The sequence below is a fragment of the Petaurus breviceps genome, unplaced genomic scaffold (assembly GCF_028583685.1).
Source record: "Petaurus breviceps papuanus isolate PSGF00001 unplaced genomic scaffold, PetGlider_PUasm1.0 174, whole genome shotgun sequence".
NCBI lineage: Eukaryota > Metazoa > Chordata > Mammalia > Diprotodontia > Petauridae > Petaurus > Petaurus breviceps.
The window spans coordinates 13,039,571-13,053,170 of record NW_027185761.1 but is presented as its reverse complement, the minus strand read 5'-3'; the positions used below and the strand labels follow the sequence as shown (position 1 = coordinate 13,053,170).

Genomic DNA, 13,600 nt, shown 5'->3' with positions numbered 1-13,600 from the left:
CTTCTAAAGGAGGTCTTCTAAGGTTAACTTTTATCTACTTTTTATACATCTTATTGTCATATAACTGTATCTGTCCATGTTTTCTTTCCCAATCGAATGTAAGCTCCTTGTGGCAAGGTCTACTCTCTCTTTTGTCTTTGCGTCTGTAACACTTAGCATAGTATCTGGCACAAAATGAGAGCTTTATAAATGCCTAGTGATCTACTGATGAAATTAGGAACGTTTGGAGAATTGCGCCATTTATAAAGAAATTTGAACTCTGTGCTAGGTCTTAGCCATACAGCTAGCATATCTTTCCCTGTTTATTATTATTATATTATATATAATATATTATATTAATAATCAGAAAATCATTGAAAAGTGTTATCCTTCTTCTGGGTCATGGGACCAACAAAATGGAGTGCTAGACATTTTCTCTGATGCCCATGACCTCTCCAAAACAAAAATTATGTACCAAAGATAAAGCAACTTCAGTTATCTCCATAGTCTAGAATACCCAGAATGCAAAAGAAGGTTAAAAAAACCCATGAGCTGATGGTTACTTTGAACTCATCTAATTCCTCCTCTCTTACCTCCCATACTTCTGACAGTGAGGCTTCACTAGATGGCCCAAGGACCCGACTAGTGGGCTTGCATACAACTCCTCTTCCCCCACCCTGTAGTACTGTCGAAACTTCAGCTCCAGGCTGTGGAAGTTTGCTAAGGTCATGACAGAGAGACAGTGCTGGGGCAACTCTTCAGGAACAAATGTTTGCTGGAGATTTTATGAAATAGTCAGAACTTCAGCAGTTCTTCCAGAGGAGAAGCTTTCTTGGGACCACAACAGACAACCAGTGCCACAGTGAACAATCCTGTAGCACCTGCACCGAAAAGCTCTGAATTATTGCTGGTAGGCCAGAGAACTGAGAAACATAAGAGTGAGACATGTCACCATGTGTGGGGAAGTTGAGGGTGGGGTTTCTATGTAGCATTCCACTAAGACTAAGTGAAAGAGCTCAGCATCCAGCTGAAGTCAGTTCTGTCTACCCAAAAGTTACTTAGGGCAGAGACCTGGCTGTTGAATTGTGAATTGCCCAGTCTGGGAGGGTGCTGAGATGCTCTGAGATCTAGCCTCCAAGGAAATCAGCCTCAGGGAGGAGAGAATCAGAAAGTAAGCAATAGGGGGGAATAAAATGGGGAGAGGAAGATTGAAATTATGAAATATCTCAGGAAGAAGAAAATTTGAAGACCTTGAAAATAAGCAGATAAATCAACAAGGAAAACAGAAGGAAATATGGTCTCCAGATCTAGTAAGCAAGTTTAGGCTTCTGTGATTAAATTCTGCAAAATAAAGAAGGTTAATTGAACACTTGATAAGACAGAGGACACTGTGGAATATGAGAATGAAACCACAATGCACTTTTCCTGAGTGGTTCAAAAGAGAAATGAAAACTCTGAGGGCAGAATTTATGGCCTGCACAGCAAAAAAAAGGGCAGAATTTTAAAAAATGGAATCTATGATGATAAAGTCACCAAAGAAACAAAAGAGAGAACAACAGATCGGGAATGAAAATATACAAGAGTAAAGGACAATCAAGAAGAAGAGAAGCAAAAAGAAAAATTATATTTAAAGAAAATATGCTCACTATGTAAATAAAACATACCGATCTCAAAGAAAAGATGCATAGAAACAATCTAAGAATCATAAATCTCCCAAAAGAACATTTCAAGTTGGAAAACTTGAACATTATAATGTAAGAAATGGCACAAGAGACTGCTTAGAACTTCTCAACACAGAAAATGAAATACCAATTGAAAGAATTCATGGATTACTTCTAGAAAAGCATTATCTTTGTTGTGTCTATCAAGCAATCTTATATGCTCTTTTTTAATTTTTTTTTTGCAGGGGGGAAGGCAGGGCAATTGGAGTTAAGTGACTTGCTGGTAAGTGTTAAGTGTTTGAGGCTGGATTTGAACTCAGGTCCTCCTGACTCCAAGGCCAGTGCTCTATTCACTGTGCCACCTAGGCTCCCCAATGTTATATGCTGTTAATAAATATATAGGGGTTACCTAGTTAGAAGAGAACTTTTAAACATGCATTTTGTTCTACCAAATTGAATATGGTCAAAAAGCAACAAACACATTGGGACCCTGTTTTACATCTTTACATCAATTGTGTGACTTTAAAGTTGTGGAAAGTTGTAGAATATAATTGTTTATAAAGTTTGCCTATTCCTTTCATATTTTTATCAAAGGCATTCTCTGTATATACATAAATTATCCTTATAAAGAGTTTGTGGAAATGAGAAAGTAGATACATGGGTTGTTAATTATTAATATCTCCTCAATTTCCTTTTTCAGGAACAAAAATACTGGTGATTTTTTTCCTTATCATTCCCTATCTTGCCTTCTTTCAGATATCTTGAGAAAAAAAATCTCTTAAATGCCCTTAAAATGTGTTCCCTCCCACACAAACCTCTACTATGTCTGTTTGGTCTGGTCCAGCAACCTATCCCATCTTTTTTCCTTAGTGCCATTTCTGTATCTTTATTAAGAGTCACAGGGATTGTGATGCTATAGTTCCAATTTCATGGTTCCTTTGTCATTGATGGAAAAAAGAATATGTTGTAGAAATTTCCACAGATCTTTTCCCCATTTTTGTTGTTTTATTGTTTTTCCAATTTTGTCCTTAAATGTTCTGGGGGATGATCTGATTTAACTGGGCCTCCTGCTCAGTTTTCTTTAAACTTGTTTTTATTTCTACTGTTTCTTGTTCTTTTATAAATCATCCAACATTCTTTCTCTGAGTAGGAATGCAGGAGCTCAAAATCTAATGGTGGAGTCAACAAACAAATATGTGCCAACAAGATGTATGCAAAAAAATAGGAAATCATTAAAAGAGGGAAGGCTTTGGAAAATACTTCCTACAGAAGATAGGACTTTAGCTTGGACTTGAAGGGGAAACAGTGGGCAGAGATAATGAGGGAGAATATTTCAAGTGAGGGGGTAAGGGAGTGGGGCAGCCAAAAAAAGCACCTATATATTAATCAAAAAGCCAAATACTCCCCTTCATGACCCTCCCAAAAAAGATTCTGGCATCTAACCCACCAAAGTTGAAGTTCATCCATTTTTCTACCTTCCTTTGCCATACCTACAACAACAACAATTAATCTTCCTAACCAACTACTCTAATCAGGTTACTACCCGACTAAAAAATCCTTCAGTGAAGGGTTCAGTTAGAAAGCTTTGTGTTCCAAAGTCCGTTCTAGGTAACTTTACTCTATGTTCTAAGGTTCCTTCTGGTTCTCGAATTCTATGCTCCAAGGTCCCTTCTGGCTTCAGTAGTTTATAATTCATTACAGCATTATTTTTTTCAGATACAGAGGAAAGACCCAAGGAAAAAAGGCAATTATGGATGGGTGATATTAAGGAAGATGATAGAGAAAAAGAGATGATTACAGAAAATGGCTTTTTTCTATAGGAGACAAAGATCATTTTACTCAGTCTTGCTTGCTACCTATAATAACAACTGGAATTCATTCAGGTGTCCCAAGCTATTTCATATTTAAGCTTTAAAATGCACTGAGACTTTGTGGGATGCCCTTTGGAGCACATGAAAATATAAAGAGCATTTTACAGACATTATCTCATTTAGATCCTTGAAATAACTCAGAGTTGTCATCATCATCCCCATTTTACAGATATAGAAATGGAAACTCAGAGAGTTAAGAGATTAAGGCTAAGACTTATGAGCAAAAAGCAAGTATCAGAGACAGAATTCAAATGTAGGTCTCCCTGACTCCAGGCCCAGTCACTGAACCACTCACTGCACCACACTGTCTCTCTGTCAGCAAATGATTAAGTCATGAAAGAGGAGATAATCTAAGCCTCTGGTCATGCTTTGCTCTGTCTCTTTAGAAAGCCAGCACCACTGACATTGGTTTTGGCTTACTAGAACATCCCTGATTTTCCAAACTGCAGAGTCAGAATGGCATGGGCCAGAGAGCTTTTTGTGTTCCTGTTACAGGGCTTGATTTAAGCACCTAATCATTTGGACATTTTCCTGGATGGACGGACAATGGCAAAGGTGGACACCATCTTTGTTCTTCCTCCTCTTAGAGTAACACAGTACATTGCCCACTCCAGGCAGGAGTCAACTTCAACCTTGACTGGCTAGAGAAACACACAATGGCAACCTTGCTGGAAAGTTTCAGATTCTTGGGATTGAAATCCCAGACCCTCCAAGAATCAGCATCATGTCTCAAAGGTCCCCGTGGGAGAGACCTATAATTACTTTGGGTAGATTGAATGCCTCTGAAAGAAGAAAGGGGGAGGGGAGGGGAGAGACAATTAGCAATGTTTTCCAGTCAGTAGGTATTTCTCTGAAAAAGAGACCTCCAGCCCAGAGACGCTGTAATTAGGACTTTTTGTAATAATAGGTTCGGTATCTCCAGCTCCCTGTCAGAAAGAAAAATCCATCTTATCAATAATTGCAGGTTTGGGTGTCTCTGAAATGTTCTATGTGTTGCTCCTCTCTGCTAGGCCATACCTTTGCTGGGAGAGCTGGCAGGGATTCCCACAAGGGGAATGTTCCTCCCTCTGGTGTGGGAAGGGAAAGAAAAGAAAAGGGTGAGGAGAAGAGGGAAGAGGTGGTGAGAAAGGGGAAATACTTTGCCACCTTCTAGGAAACAGTTTTTGGGATGAAGCCAAGCCCAAGGCCTGGAGAAGCTCCTTAGAAGGGGAGAAAGGGGCAGAAATCTCTTGCTCCCCTCACCCCTCAGCTGTGATGAACAGGAACAAGGTCCGATGGAAAGCATGCTGGCTCTAGTCAGAAAACCGAGATTCAAATCCTGTCTCTGACACGTGCTACCTGTGTAACTATGGGCAAGTCATTTTACCTCCATGAGCCTTAGTTTCCTGTTCTGTAAAATGAGAGGGTTGGACAAGATGGAATTGGTGGTTCCACTTCTCCCTCTTATCTCCTGATGTCCAGTGGGTCCTGGGCCAATGCCGGGAGCTAGCTGCCTGCCTAGGACTAGCTGCTCTCCTGTCCTGGCTCTTGCTGGCTCTACCCAGGATCCATATCTCAGTATGTTGGGACTATAAGACAAAGGCAACAAATGAGACAGTAAAAGGCATTTTATGGCTCTGTCATTTCATTACTGTGGGCGTTCATTCAGACCTTCTCAACCTTCTTTTCCTTGTCCTCCTATAAATCCTCCAGAGAGCATCTCCCCAGCCCTCCTTCTAGCTCCAGCTTTTGTTGTTTGTTTGAGTCTGAATTTGTACTATAATTAGTACAGCGCACATCCAGTGAGGAAACTCCTATTTAGATTAACAATGGGGTGCATTGCCCTGAAACTTAGAAACTTAGAGGAGTCTTAGAAAGTTGCCAGAGGACACTGAGAGGTTAGTTGATTTGCCCAGGGCCACACAGCCAGTATATCAGAGGTAGGATTTGAACCTGGGTCTTCCTGTTTGATGGCCTGTTCTGCAGCCATTCCACCATGTTCTCTCTCTCTCTCTCTCTCTCTCTCTCTCTCTCTCTCTCTCTCTCTCTCTCTCTCTCTCTCTCTCTCTCTCTCTCTCTCTCTCCCTCCCTCTCTCTCCTGTGTCCCTGTGTCTTTCTTTTTCTCCTTTCTCTCTCAAAAAAAAAGTTTTTAGACTATATCATCTTAAATTATTAAGAACCCACTCATGATCAGATCCCACTATTGATATACATGGGAGCTCTGACCCGCTCTATTTCAGACCTTAGACAGGTTTGTCCCTCCTTAGGCAATTTACTTCCTGACCTCCTTTGCTGGGGGGAGAGGAGAGGTGCTCACCAGATTAATGTCTCACTTGGTGGGACCACCCTAAGTTCTGAGCCCACTGCAGCTCAGAGTCCCCAAGCACAAGAAATAGACAGCACAGTAGACAGAGCACTGGGTTTGGAGTCAGGATGACATGAGTTCTAATCTTGCCTCAGATACTTACTAGCTATGTGACTCTATAACACCAATCATGACAGCACACCTGAGGACTGCTGCTGTGAATAATTTCCAGGGTCTAATCCTATAGTATAATGAATTCTCTATTCATTCAGCAATAAACTAAAGCATAACATTCACAATAACATAACATAACAACTTTTTACCAAGGTGGTTACACAGTCTTAAACAAAAATACCAATCAGTCTATCTCAGAGCATTCCTCAGAATCCCCACACAGCATATATTATTGCATTCAGTAACATTCTCCAAAATACTTGTTTACACAAGCAGGAGATCCAAGGCCAGGGTCTTCCCTAGCACAACATATCATCCTTAAGGGGTAGCAGAAAATACAAACACCATCCACTCCAAGTCATAGTAAGTCACAGTCTCCTCAATCAATACACAGTGTCCAAGTAAAGTCCTCTGTCATCTTGACTAGAGACTGACTTCCAAACCCCATGGCTCTTCCTCTATGGGCAGATTCAAACTCAGGAAGATGCGTTTTCCTGATTCCAGGCCTGGCACTCTCTCCACTGAGCCGCCTACCTGCCCTAAGTAAAAGGCTTAGCTACTCTCATCAATACAATGATCCAAGACAATCTCAAAGGACTCATAATGAAAAATGCTATCCACCTCCAGAGAGAGATATGATAAACTCTGAGTGCAAATTAAAGTATAATTTTGTCGCTTTACTTTTCTTGCTTTTTTTGCAACGTGACTAATATGCAAATGTGTTTTGCATGATTTCACATATGTAATTGTTATCATATTAATTGCCTTTTTCAATGGGTGGAGAAGGGGCTTTAGGGAAGAAGAGAATTTGGACGTCAATTTTTTAAGATAAAAAATGAATGTCATAATTTTTAACAATAAAAAAAACAAAAATTATTTGTAAATCAGACTTTGGTAAATTTGATTCAATTTAGGTAAGCTTTATTGGGTGTTTCTATCTATTCTGGGCTTGGAGTCAAGAAAAGGTATTCAAATCCTATCTGTGACACTTGATACCTGTATGGCCATGGGAAAGTCATTTAAACCTCTCTATGTGCCTCAGGTAACTCCCTTAAAAATTATCTATTAAGTCATAATGGGTTGCCATCTGTGTTGAGGGAGGGAGTTCCCAAACCAGGAGGGCCCTATCTGGAAAAAAAAAATCCTTTATGTATTCACGTACTGTATCCAATACACTTTTCTAAATTGGTTCAAGTTTTAAATACATTCTTTAAAGGAATTCTTTAGGGGATGTTTCAATATGTAGGGGGCTGATCAGGGGAACCTTAATGAATTTACTAGGAGCTGAGCCTTTGATTGTATCTTTCTATGGAGGGTGTGGACTTGCAGCTTGGCACCTGGTTCAGAAGATTAAGGATATCTTGTAGGCCCGGGGACTTGTCAACCTTTTACATCTCATTAAGAAAGTTTGATTGCCTCAGCTAGAGATGACTCCAACTTCTAGGGTGCTATCACCCTCAGAAGGGAGAGGCAGAGGCTATGGCCCCAGGAGTAGAGGGAGTCACATGATCCAGCCTCTTGCATAATGGAGGGAGGAGTTCCTAGACCCAGGGTTCTCAGAGGCAGCAGTCATGGACAGAGCAACCACATAGTCAGGTAGTAGAAGTTCCTGAAGCCCAGTTTCCTAGAGAAGGGCCAATGGGTCTTAAAACTCCAACCTTCTAAAGGTGCATCAAGACTTCCGGGATCAAGGATAGAGCATGTGGTCATGCAGTTGGAGAGCTAGAATGAGAACAGGGAGACACAAATCAGAAAAACCAGGAAACCCTGGACTTCACTCCTCCCATACCCCAACTATTAGCCTGTAGTTCACTATTGATGATGCAAGTAGAGTAGGAAGGAGTTGCTGCTATAGTAACCTCAAGTACATCTCCTCCCAGGGGGAATTCAGGCCCTCAGTAGTACAGAGCTAAAAGTTTGTACAATTCCCTAGAGGACCTAACTCTCAAGCAACCCCAAGTTTGTTTTCCTTCTTAGAGGTAAAGTGATAAAAAATAAGGAAGACCCTTAGGCCCTTATCAGGAGGAGAAAGAAAGTGGAACTCATCAGAAAGGAAGCACAATTATTTGTATGGTATATTTTCATTGGGGAAAAAATTAAGACTGTCCTGTACCCAAAATACATCGTTGCCTCACATACTTGCACAGAAACTAGGGATCTTTTACTCACTCAACTTCAGATCTAAACAGGAGTCCAGATTCTGAAGTTCCCAAGGGAAATCCTGGGTGGTAAAACAAACCAAAGTAGTAAGATTTTGATTGGCACTCCCCTAGAATCAAATCTAGTCTGTATAATCCTGTTGCTTTGGGGTTCACTTAAACATCAACTCACACGTGAGTATTTTTAACCATCAAGGAACTTTCTCACTATGAATAAGAATAATAATATCATTAGTTTCTATTTTTTATCTTATTTGATCCTCACAATAATCCATAGGTAAATGCTATTATTATCCCCATTTTACAGATGAGAAAACAGACTGAGAGAGGTTAATTGACTTGCCCAGGGTCACACAGTCCATAAGTAACTTTATCTTCCTGACTCCAAGTCTTGCACTCCCTCCACTAGACCACATAAGTGGGATTATTTTGTTTAGTGTCTGGACTATTAGGCTCTGCTCTGGGTGGCATGCTTAAAAAGGGACTTTGACTAGCTGGAGTATGACCACAAGGAGACCATAATGACAACTGAATAAAAAGCCAAATGAGAAATAGCTGAAGGAATTTTAGGGGTTTGTTATAAAGAAGAAACAATTTTTAGGGGGTAGAGAGGGATCTAATTGCTGTCATCAATTATCTCAAGGGCTGTCACATCAAAGAAGTTAGACATCTACATTCTGTGTCATTCCAGAGGGCAGCTAAAGAACCAAAGAGTGGAAGTTATAGGGAGGTTGATTTTAGCTTAATTTAAGGAAGAAATTCCTCATGATCAGAAATAACTGAATGAGCTACCTTGTTAGGGAGGAAGTTCACTGAGGAATTCAAGAAGCTAAATGACTGTCATTGATATTGTAGAGGAGATTCTTACATTGGAAAAAAGATTATACCCGATGATATAGAAGGCATTTTTCAATAATAAGATTCTATTTGTTAAATTTGAAAATTCAAAGGTCAAGTAATATTTTAAAATCAAGCAATTGGGTAGAAACCGGACTTCCGTGGGGCTCTGGCTTCCACCTCCTGCAATTCATGGAAAAGGGGACTCTCAACAAACTTTGGAGCTACAGAACCCACAAAATGACACAGAGAAACTAACCTCCTGCTGAGGACAGCCCTTCAGGCCAGCAGGAATTAGCCAGCACAGCACTCTAGAAGCTGAGCCCAGCCCCACGCAAGCCCCAGGGCGGGCCTAACCAACCACTGGCTGGAGGGACTCCAGATCACCAGCAGCTGTGGAGACACAGAATTATCAACCCATTATGCAACAATTATGCAAACTACAAAGTGAGAGGTCAATGCAGTGTGGACTTTGGGATCCAGTAATTGGGAGTGTGGTTGTCCTCTGCACCCCCCCTGCCTCCCTGCAGCTGCCCCCATGTGGCAGCTTCAGTTCCTGGCCTGCAGAGTGTAGGGGGACCCAGCAACCAGTCTGAGGGGTAATTGCTCTTGCTTTAACCTGCTTGGATCCAGATTGTGGTCTAGGGTGGAGATCCTGGGGTGTGCAACCAGTTTGCCAGAGTGTGTGGAGGCTTCAGAGAGGGCACCCAACTTTGGCAGCTGAGAAAACCCCAGCATTTGGGATGAAGGTCCCATGTATGGTGGCAGAGTCCTACTGTGGCAAAAAGCCCAGGGGTCAAGTGACTGAGGGGTGACATGACCAGGCAAAGAAAGCAAAATAAACAGAGCAGCCCAACTTTACACTCTTATTTTGGTGACAAAAAGGATCAAAGCATGGAACAGGAGGAAGACTATGAAGTGAGAACTCCTACACCAAAAGCTTCAAAGAAAAATATGAGCTGGTTACAGGCCATAGAGGTACCTTAAGAAGCAAATAAGAGAAGTGGAGGAAAAATTGGGAAGAGAAATGAGAATGATGCAAGAAAATTATGAAATGAGAGTCAACAGCCTGACTGAGGAAAATAACACCTTAAAAAATAGAGTACTCAAATGGCAAAAGAGGCTCAAAAAGGCAATGAGGAGAAGAATGCCTTAAAAAGCCAAAATTGCCAGGTGGAAAAAGAATCTTAACAGCTCAATGAGGAGAATCATTGCTTCAGAATTAGATTGGAGCAAATGGAAGCTAATGACTTTATGAGAAATCAAGATGATGTTAAACAGATCCAAACAAATGAAAGAATAGAAGGCAATGTGAAATATCTCATTGGAAAAACCATTGACCTGGAAAATAGATCCAGGAGAGATAATTTAAAAATTATTGGACTACCTGAAAGCCATGATCAAAGAAAGAACCTAGAAATCCTCCTCCAAGAAATTCTCAAGGAAAACTGCCCTGATGTTTTAGAACCAGAGGGCAAAATGAGGTTGAAAGAATCCACTGATCACCTCCTGAAAAAGATCCCAAAAAGAAAACTCCTAGGAGTATTATAGTCAGGTTACAAAATTCCCAGATCAAGGGGAGAATATTACAAGCAGCCAGGAAGAAAAAAATTGAATATTGTAGAAACACAATCAGGATAACACAGGATCAGGATCTGGCAACTTCTACACTGAGGGATCAAAGGGCTTGGAATATGCTATTCTGGAGGGCAAAGGAGCTGGGATTAAAACCAAGAATCACCTACCCAGCAAACCTGAGTATCGTGTTTCAGGGGAAAATATGTCATTCAGTGGAATAGAGGACTTTCAAGTGTTCTTGATGAAAAAAAACCAGAGTTGAATAGAAAATTTGACATTCAGATACAAGAAGCAAGAGAAGCATGAGAAGGTAAACAGGGAAAAGAAATCATAAGGAACTTATCAAAGTTGAACTATTAACATTCCTACATGGAAAAATGATAATTGTAACTGATGAAACTTTTCTCAGTATGAAAATAGTTGAAAGGAATAGAAATATATATATATATATATGTCTATATTGGAGGGTATATGAGCATATGAATACATATGTGAATGTATGTATATATGTTTACAGGTATACATAGAGGGCACAGGACCAATTTAATAGGAAGGGATGATACTTAAAAGGTGAAATTAAGAGGTGAGAGAGGAATATAATGAGAGGAGATGGGGAGAGACAGAATGGGGTAAACTATCTCATATAGAAGAGGCAAGGGAAAATGGTTATAATGGAGGGGAAGAACAGGAAGGCAAAAAGGCAAAACCTTATTCTCATGGAATATGGCTCAGGGATGGAATGACATACACACTAAATAGGGTATCTCACCCTACAAGAGAGTAGGAGGAAGGGGATGAGAGGGGGGATGATGGAAGGGAGGGTAGGCTGCGGGGGAGGAAAGTTGGAAGCACCCGCTGTTGAAAAGGGACAGGATCAAAGTAGAGAATAGAACAAGTGAGAGGTAGGATAGGAGGGAGGGAAATATAGTCAGTCTTTTACAATATATCTACTATGGTAATGTTTTACATAGCTACACATGTACAACCTATACTGAATTGCTTATCTTCCCAGTAAGGGTGTGTGAATAGGGAGGAAGGGAATGAATCTGGAATTCAAAGTTTTAAAATCAAATGTTTAAAAATATATAAATACTATTATTAATACTATTTTACATGTAATTGGGAAATAAGATATAGAGGCACTGGGGCATAGAGATCCACCATGCCCTACTGGAAAAGTCGAAGAGGTTATGGGAGAAGATATGGGAGAGAGCAGAATGGAGGAGGGGATATCCTATGGGAACACTATTTTGGGGCAGTGGGTAGGGGAAAAATGGGAAAAAATTTGTAACTCAAAATCTGGTGGAAATGAATGATGTAAAACCAGAAGTTAATAAAGCATTTGAAAAAAAATCAAGCAATTGATTATCTTTCAGTGTCCTCTCAAAATAAAAGGCAGAGAGACAGAGAGGAGAGAGAGAGAGAGAGAGAGAGAGAGAGAGAGAGAGTCAGAAGAAAAATTGAGGAATTAAAGACACGATTGAAAAGGTCTATCTACCAAATCTCCCCACATCACAAACACAAACATCCATCAGCAAGGATCAGAGATTCTGGGCCCTGGGATACTTGTTTCCAGGGATAAGTTTCCATGTTTTTCTAGGAAATTCAAAAATTATAATTGTAGGACACTTTTGTTTGACCTACAGAGTACTACCTAACAATAATCCTGTATGATGAGTCATTCAAATATTATTATCACCATTTATAATTAATAATAATAATAGCATTTATATAGTATTTTTAAGTTTGCAAAGTTCTTCATATGTTATTTCTTTGACCATTTTATATATAAAGAACTCAGTCTCTGAGAGGTAAAGCAATTTACTGTTACTATGTGCTCCTAATTCCTCCCCACCCCCCAAAATTATCTTGTATGAAGTGTGTATTGCTTGTGTGTATATATACATATATTTGAAGAGGGAGAGAGGGAGAGAGAGAGAGCATAGCCTCCCTTGATAGACTATAAGATCCTTGAAGGCAGGGATTGTTTCATTTCTATCTTCGTATTGCCAAAGCCTAGAACAGAGTTTGGCACATAGAAGTACTTAATAAATACTGATTGATTGATTCCCAAGGAGGGTGATAAGATCATAGATCTAGAACTAGAAAGGAACTAGGAAGCCATCAAGTCCACTCCATTCATTTTACAGATGAGGAAAATGAGGCAAAAGGAGGTTAAAGCTTCATCCGAGATCACATGAAGAGTCAAATGTCTGAGACAGGAGCCCAGGGCTCCCAACTCTACATGCATTAATCTTTCCCCTGTGCCACAATGCTGCTAATATATATTTTTATATTATTTTTGCATAATGCATATCCAATATCGCTTGCATCTGCAACTATATTTTAGAAACACTTACATTAAGCATGTGAAGTAAAATCTAAGTCCTTCTCAAGTTTTGAAGGTTAGACACAGAAAAGACCTACACAAATAAATGGCTGAATGCACACTCCCTCTCCCTCTAAACATCCACTCCAAGCCACTCAGCCCCTGCTTTGCTTCATATACACATACACACACATAGACATATACGCATGCATATACATACATACATTCCTATACTCTGAACATCATTCAGGGCCCCCTGGGCTCCTGGTGTTCTTGATAGAGTCCTCTGCAGGTTACAATGCCAGCCACATGGATTGCCTTATTTGATATGCACAAATCAATGCCACAACTTGAGCAGGAACTGCATGTATTATGACTCCTATTCAATGGATGAAAGAAACTGAAACCCAGAGATTGATTGGTTTATTTTTTGCAATTTGAAGGGAGAATGCAGGGCAGTTGGGGGTAAGTGACTTGCCCAAGGTCACATGGCTAGTGTGTCAAGTGTCTGAGGCTGGATTTGAACTCAGGTCCTCCTGACCCCAGGGCTGGTGCTCTATTCAATGCTCCACCTAGCTGCCCCAATCAAGAGATTTAGAGTGAGCTGGAGAGCTGATAACAGACTTGTAGAGTCTGTACCCATTAGATTGTGAGTTCCTTGTAGGCAGAGAGAGAGAAGAGGAGAGAGAGAGAAAGAGAGACAGAGAGACAGAGAGAGAGAGAGAGAG

At 40.4% G+C, this 13,600-nt stretch overlaps 1 long non-coding RNA gene across 1 annotated transcript in view; it reads right to left on the bottom strand.

Annotated features, from left to right (window-relative positions):
• Positions 1 to 5,724: 5,724 nt before the first annotated feature.
• Positions 5,725 to 13,600, bottom strand: part of LOC138157963 (uncharacterized) — an 11,117-nt gene continuing 3,241 nt past the window's right edge. The window contains exons 2-3 of the long non-coding RNA XR_011167524.1: positions 9,225 to 9,358; positions 5,725 to 7,691 (exon numbers count right to left, since the gene is read on the bottom strand). This is a non-coding gene — a long non-coding RNA (uncharacterized lncRNA). The remainder of the gene's footprint in view (positions 7,692 to 9,224; positions 9,359 to 13,600) is intronic.